The sequence below is a fragment of the Aristolochia californica genome, unplaced genomic scaffold, assembly GCF_029961685.1.
Source record: "Aristolochia californica isolate CCGP_79_NKW_82.1479 unplaced genomic scaffold, dmAriCali1.0.hap1 SCAF_8, whole genome shotgun sequence".
Classification (NCBI taxonomy): Eukaryota; Viridiplantae; Streptophyta; class Magnoliopsida; order Piperales; family Aristolochiaceae; genus Aristolochia; species Aristolochia californica.
This window is the reverse complement of record NW_027182279.1, coordinates 17,765,306-17,774,389: the sequence shown is the minus strand read 5'-3', so window position 1 is coordinate 17,774,389 and position 9,084 is coordinate 17,765,306. Positions and strand designations below refer to the sequence as shown.

Genomic DNA, 9,084 nt, shown 5'->3' with positions numbered 1-9,084 from the left:
AGTCAAGTTAGGAGCTACCATGGCCAATCAGGGTGAACCATTACAGTTACCTGCAGTAGGTGACCGTAGAGCCCTGAGGGATTATTCTATCCCATCCCACTTCACATTACCTTCTTGCATTATATTGCCACCGACTACTGCCGCCAGTTATGAGTTGAAACCAGGTGTGATCCAACTCCTCCCTACATTCTATGGGTTGGAGAAGGAGGGCCCTTATTACCACATCAAGGAATTCTTAGATATCTTTGCGACTTTCAAATTCTAGAATTTCTTAGATGACTCTATCCGGTTAAGACTTTTTCCATTTTCACTTAAGGATAAGGCCAAGTCTTGGCTTAATTCCTTGGAGGTGGGCAGCATTACTTCATGGGACACATTAGTCACAATTTTTTTGTCCAAGTATTTTCCCATTCAGAGAACTACAGCTCTCAAGAGAGAAATCTCCAACTTTATGCAGCAAGAGGGTGAACACTTTTATGAGGCTTGGGAGAAATGGAAGGATTTGATCCATAGGTGTCCGCATCATGGGTTTGAGATATGGCATTTAGTGCAATACTTTATCAAGGTCTTACACCCCAGGTTAGATCCATGGTAGATGCAACGAGTGGTGGGAGTTTGATGGGTAAGAGTGCTAGTGAGGCGTGGGACTTCTTTGAAACGTCGAGTGATTAATCTTAGCAATGGGGTTCGTCATGTAATGTTGATAGGAGATCCCACGAAGCCAAAAGAGGGGGTCTCTACGAGGTTAGTGAAACATCCATGCTCATGGCCAAGATTGAGGGGTTGACTAGAAAAATTGATACCCTTATGGTGTCCAAGAGTTCACCTGCTCCTAACCCATCTACTGTCTGTGCCATACGCTCTGGTTCATCTCATCCCACACAAATGTGTCCATCTAGTTCATCCTACCCGGAGCTCATTGAGGACTTGAATGCAGTCCAGAATTTTCATAGCCCAAACCGGAATGATCCTTTTTCGGAAACATATAATCCGGGTTGGGCTAGGCACCCAAATTTCTCATGGTCCAAGGGCCCACAAGTTGGGGGTCCTCCAGGGTTTACTCAACCCCAAGCTCCATGCCCACACTTCACTCAACAGCCATTGATTCCACAAAAACCTTCACTTGAGGATACACTTCAAGTATTCATACAAAATACACAGTCCTCCATTGCTAAACTTGAAATGCAAGTGAGTCAGATGGCCAGCCACATGAGTGAAGAGGCACAAAATAGACTCCCAAGTCAAACCATTCCTAACCCCAAAAGCACACATGAGAGTGGGTTGAGTTCCAAACCCCACCATGAGCAAGCCAAAGCCATAACCACCCTTAGGAGTGGTTGTGAGTTGAAAAATGGGGTAGGGACCACTAAGTCTAAGGAGTCAAAGGATGACAATGGGGACACATCATTGAGTGAAGAACCTCTAAGTTCTCCACCAACAATCAGGCAGATCCCTAACCAAGTCCCACCAGCTCCTTATCCGCAGAGGTTATCGGGCCCACCTAGGAAAGGAGATAGCATGCATGAAACATTGGAACTGTTTAGTAAGGTTCACATTAACATTCCACTTCTTGATGCTATTAGGCAAGTCCCTGCCTATGCCCGATTTTTGAAAGACCTTTGTACACAGAAGAGAAAACAACATGTTCACAAAAGGGTCTTTCTTACTGAGAATGTAAGTTCAATTCTAAAGCACAACACTCCTCCTAAAGTTAAAGATCATGGATGCCCCACAATTTCATGTGTCATTGGTGAACATACCATCCAGAGAGCTCTTCTTGACTTAGGGGCAAGTGTGAATTTGCTTCCTTTCTTTGTGTTCCAACAATTAGGTTTGGGGGAATTGAAGCCTACTCCCATCACACTTCAACTAGCTGACCATTCTGTGAAGATACCATGAGGAATAGTTGAAGATGTTTTGATAAAAGTGGACAAATTTCTGTTCCCGGTTGATTTCATTGTTCTTGATACAGAACCAGTAGTCAATGTGACCAACCAAATTCCTGTCATCCTAGGACGTCCCTTCTTAGCCACATCTAATGCTATCATTCATTGTAAAAGTGGTGAGTTGGAGTTATCTTTTGGAAATTTTAGGTCTCGTTGAATGTGTTTAATGCCGGGCACCATCCACTTGAGTCTGATGATCTCAGTCCTGCATTTAAGATAGAGACTATTATGCTTGATGATGATTCCACTCTTGAATATTTTGAGTCTTACATAAAATCTTTAGACATGGACTATTTTGATGAGGAAACATATTTCTGAGAGGTTGACTCTTTACTCAGTTCTGTACCTCTGTTGGAGGAAGCTTATGAGGTTGTCACAACTGATAATCCACAGGATCTTCATCTTGACTTGGACAAACCTCTTGAACTTCCAAGCTAGATCTTAAGCCACTTCCTCCCTCGTTGAAGTATGCATTCTTGGGGCCCATGAACTCATTGCCAGTCATTATTGCCTCTGATTTGAGTACTGAGCAGGAGGAACAATTGACTAAAATTTTACAAGCACCCAGAGAGGCATTAGGGTGGACTCTTGATGCCTTAAAAGGGATTAGCCCCTCCATATGCATGCATCGTATTCATTTGGAGGAGGGGACTAAAGCCTCACATGAGATGCAATGTAGGTTAAATCCCCATATGATGGAGGTTGTGAGAGAAGAAGTCATCAACTTGTTTGTGACAGGAATCATTTACCCTATTTCTGATAGCACCTGGGTGAGTCCAATTCAAGTTGTCCCTAAGAAAGGGGGGATAACGATAATGAAAAATGAGAGTGGTGAATTGATTCCCACAAGAACTACCACCAAGTGGCGTGTCTGCATTGACTATAAAAAACTTAATTCCACCACTTGGAAGGATCACTTCCCACTACCTTTCATTGATCAGGTGCCAGAACGATTGGCCAGCCACAATTTTTATTGCTTCTTAGATGGATACTCCGGCTACAATCAAATTCCCATTGCTCCAGAAAACCAGGAAAAGACCACATTCACGTGTCCGTTTGGCACCTATGCTTACAGACGCATGCCTTTTGGTTTATGCAATGCGCCCGCCACTTTCCAACGGTGCATGATGAGTATCTTTTCTGACATGATTGGTGATTTTTTAGAGGTCTTTATGGATAACTTTTCTGTGTTTGGCTCTAGTTTTGATACATGTCTGCACAATCTTTCACTCGTATTGTCCCGTTGTATTAAGTCCAATTTAGTCTTGAATTGGGAGAAATGCCACTTCATGGTAAAAGAAGGAATTATTTTAGGACATGTAATGTCTGAGAGGGGTGTAGAAATAGACAAAGCCAAGGTTGACCTAATTGCCAATCTACCACCACCTACTTTTGTGAAGGGGGTGCGTTCTTTCCTTGGTAATGGTGGGTTCTATAGGCGCTTCATTAAGGACTTTAGCAAAATTTCTCATCCTTTGACGAATTTGCTTGCTCAAGATGTTGTTTTTGCCTTTGATGATACCTGTATTCATGCTTTTGAGACACTGAAGAAATGTTTGTCCACCGCACCCATTATCCAACCCCCTACTTGGTCTTTGCCTTTTGAGTTTTTGTGTGATGCCTGTGATTATGCATTGGGGGCTGTTTTGGGGCAAAAGATGGATAAAATTCCCTGTGTCATTTAGTATGCTAGCCGCACTCTTCATGATGCTCAATTGAATTACACTACCATTGAGAAGAAGTTGCTAGCTATTGTGTTTGCCTTGAAAAAATTCAGATCATATCTATTAGGGTCAAAGGTTATAGTGTTCACTGATCATTTTGCTTTGAAGTACTTATTATCCATCAAGGACACTAAACCTTGCTTGATTAGATGGATCTTGCAATTGCAAGAATTTGACCTTGAGATTCGAGATGAGAAGGGTTGTCAAAATGTTGTTGTTGATCATCTATCTAGGATCTGTGTAGCATCTTAGGAAGGATTCCTTCCTTTAAATGATTCCTTCCCTGATGAACAACTTCTCCAAGTATCCCAGTTGCCTTGGTTTGCTGACATAGTCAACTATCTTGTAACTCATAGGATTCCTGATTATTGGAGTAAACAAGATCGGTTGAAATTCTTTTCCCAAGTCAAACATTTTTTTTGGGATGACCCTTATTTGTTCAAGGTGTGTTCTGACCAAGTCATTAGGCATTGTGTACCTGAGCACGACTTTGCTAACATTCTTGAATTTTGTCATTCCCACACATGTGGTGGACATTTTGGTGCTAGAAAGACCGCAGCTAAAGTCTTGCAATGTGATTTCTATTGGCCTTCATTATTTAGAGATGCCCATGAGTTTTGTCGTGTATGTGATAGATGCCAACAGACTGGTTGTTTGTCTAGGAAGAACATGATGCCTCTTAACCCCATTCTTATTGTTGAATTGTTTGATGTGTGGGGTATTGACTTCATGGGTCCTTTTCCTGTCTCATTCGGCTATCAATACATCCTTGTTGCTGTTGAATATGTCTCTAGATGGATTGAAGGTATTGCATGTAAGATAAATGATCACAAAGTGGTGGTAAAGTTTTTAAAAGAAAACATCTTTAATCGGTTTGGTACCCCGATAGCAATCATCAGTGATGGGGGATCTCATTTTTGTAACAGAGCATTTGAGTCCTTATTGAAGAAATAATCCATCACTCATCGGGTGTCCACTCCGTACCACCTGCAAACTTGTGGTCAAGTGGAAATCTCTAATAGGGAGATCAAACGGATTTTGGAGAAGTCAGTTCATTTTGATAGGAAAGATTGGTCCACTCGATTGGACGATGCTTTATGGGCCTATCGAACTGCTTATAAAACTCCTATTGGGATGTCTCCATTTCGCCTAGTGTTCGGCAAAGCATGTCATCTACCTGTTGAGCTTGAGCATAGAGCTTATTGGGCCATTAAGGCTTTGAATTTTGATTTGACTCAAGCGGGTGAGGAGAGGAAATTGCAATTGAATGAGTTGGAGGAGATACGTCATGATGCTTATGAGATTGCCAAACTGTATAAGGAGCGAACAAAGCTTTTACATGATAAATCTATTTTTCGCAAGTCTTTTACTATTGGGTAGAATGTTTTACTTTATAACTCACGATTGCATTTGTTTCCAGGGAAACTGAGATCCAGGTGGTCCGATCCATTTGAGGTTACACAAGTGTTTCCTCATGGCGCTATTGAGATCCGGAATCACGGAGACGGGTCGGTCTTCAAAGTTAATGGTCAGAGGCTCAAACCGTATCGTGAGAATGTCCCCACACCGGAGGAGGTGATGGTGATTTTCTTGGAGAAACCTGTCATTTCATCTTGACTGCGTCAGAGTCTTGCTTATGACTATAAACTTAGTACATTGTGGGCAATCCCCACGTTTTTATCCCTTTGTACATTACAGTTTTTATTTTTGGTTTATTCATTCTTATTTGGGATAACCTTTGGTGTACTCTGGTCTTGATTGATTGGAGGTCCCCCGGCGATGCCTGCCCCGTCATGGACACAAGGTACTCTCTTGCCGGCTGAGAGCATAAATGGTTTCGGTAGTCAATTACCAGACTTTTGGTCCCTAGTTTGAGAAGTCTGTACTCAAACAACCGTTTTGGGATTGACCAGTTCGATCTTGAAGTATTGAATGAAAACCTTATGGTGAGTAACTTAAGGACTTGTGTTCAGCGCGTGATTCCTGCTGCCTTCAATGGCCAGTCACACGGAGATTTCTTCAAAGTGTGATGTGGGATAGCGGTTTCATCTACGGATGATTACCTACGGGTACAACTGATACGAGTAAACCTTCTTCGAGGGAGACTATGTATCATTCCTAGGGGTCTTTATTGACTCTTTGGTATTATTATTGATGACCAAACACATAAGGTCCCACCTATCTCTTTTCCTTGCACTGTTTTGGCTTTGCTTTACTTCTTGTGTGCCAATGGAGCATGTGGTTTTCATGAGTTTAATTATTCTTTAGATGTTATTTCTTTTTGTAGTCGTTCTTGTGTTTTAACTTTTCCCCATTGAGGACAATGTTAGGTTTAGGTTTGGGGGGGGGGGGGGTAGGGGGGAACGGCTATTTTATGTCTTAGCAATGATTTTCTTTTGATTTTTGTTTGTTGTTTTCAAATTAGTCCTCTTTGTATGTGGTTAAATTTAGTAGAGTTAAAATAAGTTGCTCAAATGTGTTTCAAAATTTTTTGTAAAACTGTGTAGAATATGGCTATTAGAAATATGATATCATTTGTTGTGATCCATGGGAATTCAGTGAGATAACTTACTATTGCATTAGACTTGGAACTTAGTTACAAAAGAGAACATGTAAATCTAGTGTTGATCTATGTTAGTCTGAATAGTCTTGTATGCCTGTTTGAACTCATTCCTTTTTATATCTCAGTGAAATTCCTTGTTGTAATGTATGAATGCAAATGGAAATGCTCTTGGTTGCAAAAGACAGATAACTTCAGAAACAGCCTGGGCTAACCTGAGGCATGCACCGGAATAGTCGGTTACTTAAAAATAAGTGCATGTGCAGTGAAGACGAATACAAAATGGTGGTAATATCAAAAGTATTCAGTGAAACAAAAATTATGCTGGTAATAGAAAAATGCGCTGGTAATAGCGTAAAATGGTTTTAAATCTGGAAGCAATGAGTTTACTTAACTTTGATGATGAATTGTAATTTGAAAGAAGTTGCAGGTCAAGATTGAAATTGGTATACTTCTGTTGTGAGATTGTCAAACAACAGGCTTACTCTAGTATTTTCTCGTAATTGTGATGTGACTAGGATTTTATTGTTATTTGTTGCCTCTTTGTTCTGCTGAAGTAATTGCTTTTGGTTCAAGTGGAGTAACAATGAGTGTATTTGGATTGATAATGTGTTATATTTTACACAGGTTTTCAAATTGAGCAGGGTTTCAAATGATTTTTCAGATATTTTACGATACTAAGTGTTAGTCATATGCTAATGAGGAGTAAATTTTCTTCACTTTTCTTTATATATTATTGATTTAGATAAATTTTGTGGGTAAATTCCATGCAAACCCTCATGAGACATAACTCATCCACTACTGTAAAGTAGGGGTTTAACGGCTTGTTGCATGTGCTAAATGCAATCGTGTTCCCTACGAAAGTGGCATTTTGTTTTCCAAGGCTTAATTTAGGTTCTATTGTTGTTTTTCTAGGGACTAGCAAAGATTTAGGTTTGGGGGTGTGATAGATGCCATATTCTGACATGAGAAATAGGTTAATTATAATAGAATAACCCTTATAATTGTGTTATAGGTGGTTATTTATCGGTTTTCAAATGAAACATGCATTTATTGAATTTGGCATTAATCATTGTCTATATTGCATATTTATCTCTCCTGAATTATATTTCATTGCTTTTAGGGTTTATTTCTTTCTGAAATGCTTTTTATGGATTCAATTATGGAATTTCAGGAGAATTTTGGTGGAGAAGGAGATATTTACCAAAATGCCATTAGTGAAAGGGAGGTGATTTTTTAGGGCAAATTGTATTGAAAAGGGGAGACCGTCGACCGAAAGAAGGCAGATCTGAGAGGTTTTCTAGCCGTCGTTCGCCGTGCCACTGTCGTCCACTGCCGTTCAGCAACCGAGAACAGACCCGAGGAGAGCTCGAGAGAGTCTCCATCACGGTGAGTTCGACACTGCCATTTTCTGCTCGCCTGGCCGAGAGGTGACCTGAGAGTGCTCCTCCGGCGCCGATTCCGCATTTTGACGATCTTCCGGCGTCGATTACCCATTTCTGACCATTTCCAAAGCTATTCCGACTCCGACCGAGACTTGAGAGAGCTGGTTAGAAGACTTCAGCTCCGTTCCGTTCTTCGCCGGTCGTCACCTCTATCTGTGGGTTTCTATCCTTCTTCGTCGGCGTCGTCTCCACCTCCGGCCACTCGCTCTTGCTACCCAAAGCCATCAATTTCGGGAAATTGCAGCACCCATGAGAACGAGTCTGCTGCCCGAGCGAGAGGAAGGAGAAGGGGAGTAATCCATCATTTTTGGAATTTAATTTTCCTATAGTTTGAACTTAGGTTTTGAATGTTTATTAAATTTGATTTGAGAATTAATGTTTATCGAATATTTGTTTTCCAGATATTTGATTAAATTAGATAGTTATGGTAGGATTGTAATATAGGTTGGATTTTGGTATTTTAATCCGATTTCTGTCTTTCACTCTATGCGCCCGAGAGGGGATAGACGCAAGAATTGAGAAATTGGATTCGTGGTTACGTGGCACTCGAGAGGTACGAATCACGGTAAAATCCAGAGTTGATAATTTTAGCATCATCACAATAGGAAATTGATTCTCTGCATTCTATTGTAATCCGATCTCTGTCATTAACTCTAGGCGCCCGAGAGGGGCTAGACGCAAGGATTGAGAATCTGGATTTGTGGTTACGTGGTGCTCGAGAGAGGCATGTATCACGATAATATCCAGAGTTGACGTTTCCTGTAGTGCAAGTAGTTAATCAGATTGTTGCTTGATAATTTAGGATATAATTAGTGTTTAGTTCAGATTAATTCATCATATTTGGTTAGGCTAGTTGACTGAAGAATAAACAAAATTCAGTCCTCCCTGTGGATATGACCCTCGCTTCCTGCAAGATTACATGAACGATTCGTACGCTTGCGAGATATAAAATCCAATGTAATTAAATTTCACATCACATGTTCACTTGAGAATTTAATATTAGTCTATTTTAAAGGTTTGGATCCATAGGTCATTTGCACCTTTAACATGTTTCAGGCATGCATATCCATTTTTTAAAACATGTCTAGAAAAATCTCTTTCTTATAAAATTCCGAGCAATAAGGGTTGGACTAGTGGAATTTTCCCAACCTTGGAAAACAAAACTTTTGTGTTAATTTGCTGTGTGTGAATAAATTTTCTTCTCTTACATTTGTTATTGCTTTAAATTCATTCGTACATAAACTCCAAAAATTTAATTTTTTTGTGATATCTTTGCCTTTTATCTCTTTTTTTGTTTACAAGATGAAGGAAAGTGAAAACTCAAGTTTTGATTTAAGAAAAAAGTATACATCAAAAATGGAAATTCACTATGCACAAATGTAGAGAGAGATAATTCAAAAAAGTGTCTG

General features: G+C 40.2%; 1 non-coding gene across 1 annotated transcript; it reads right to left on the bottom strand.

Moving 5' to 3' along the window:
• Window positions 1-424: 424 nt before the first annotated feature.
• LOC137939606 (small nucleolar RNA R71) lies at window positions 425-531 on the bottom strand. The gene has a single exon (XR_011109986.1). It is a non-coding gene; the product is annotated as a small nucleolar RNA R71 (small nucleolar RNA).
• Window positions 532-9,084: the final 8,553 nt, after the last annotated feature.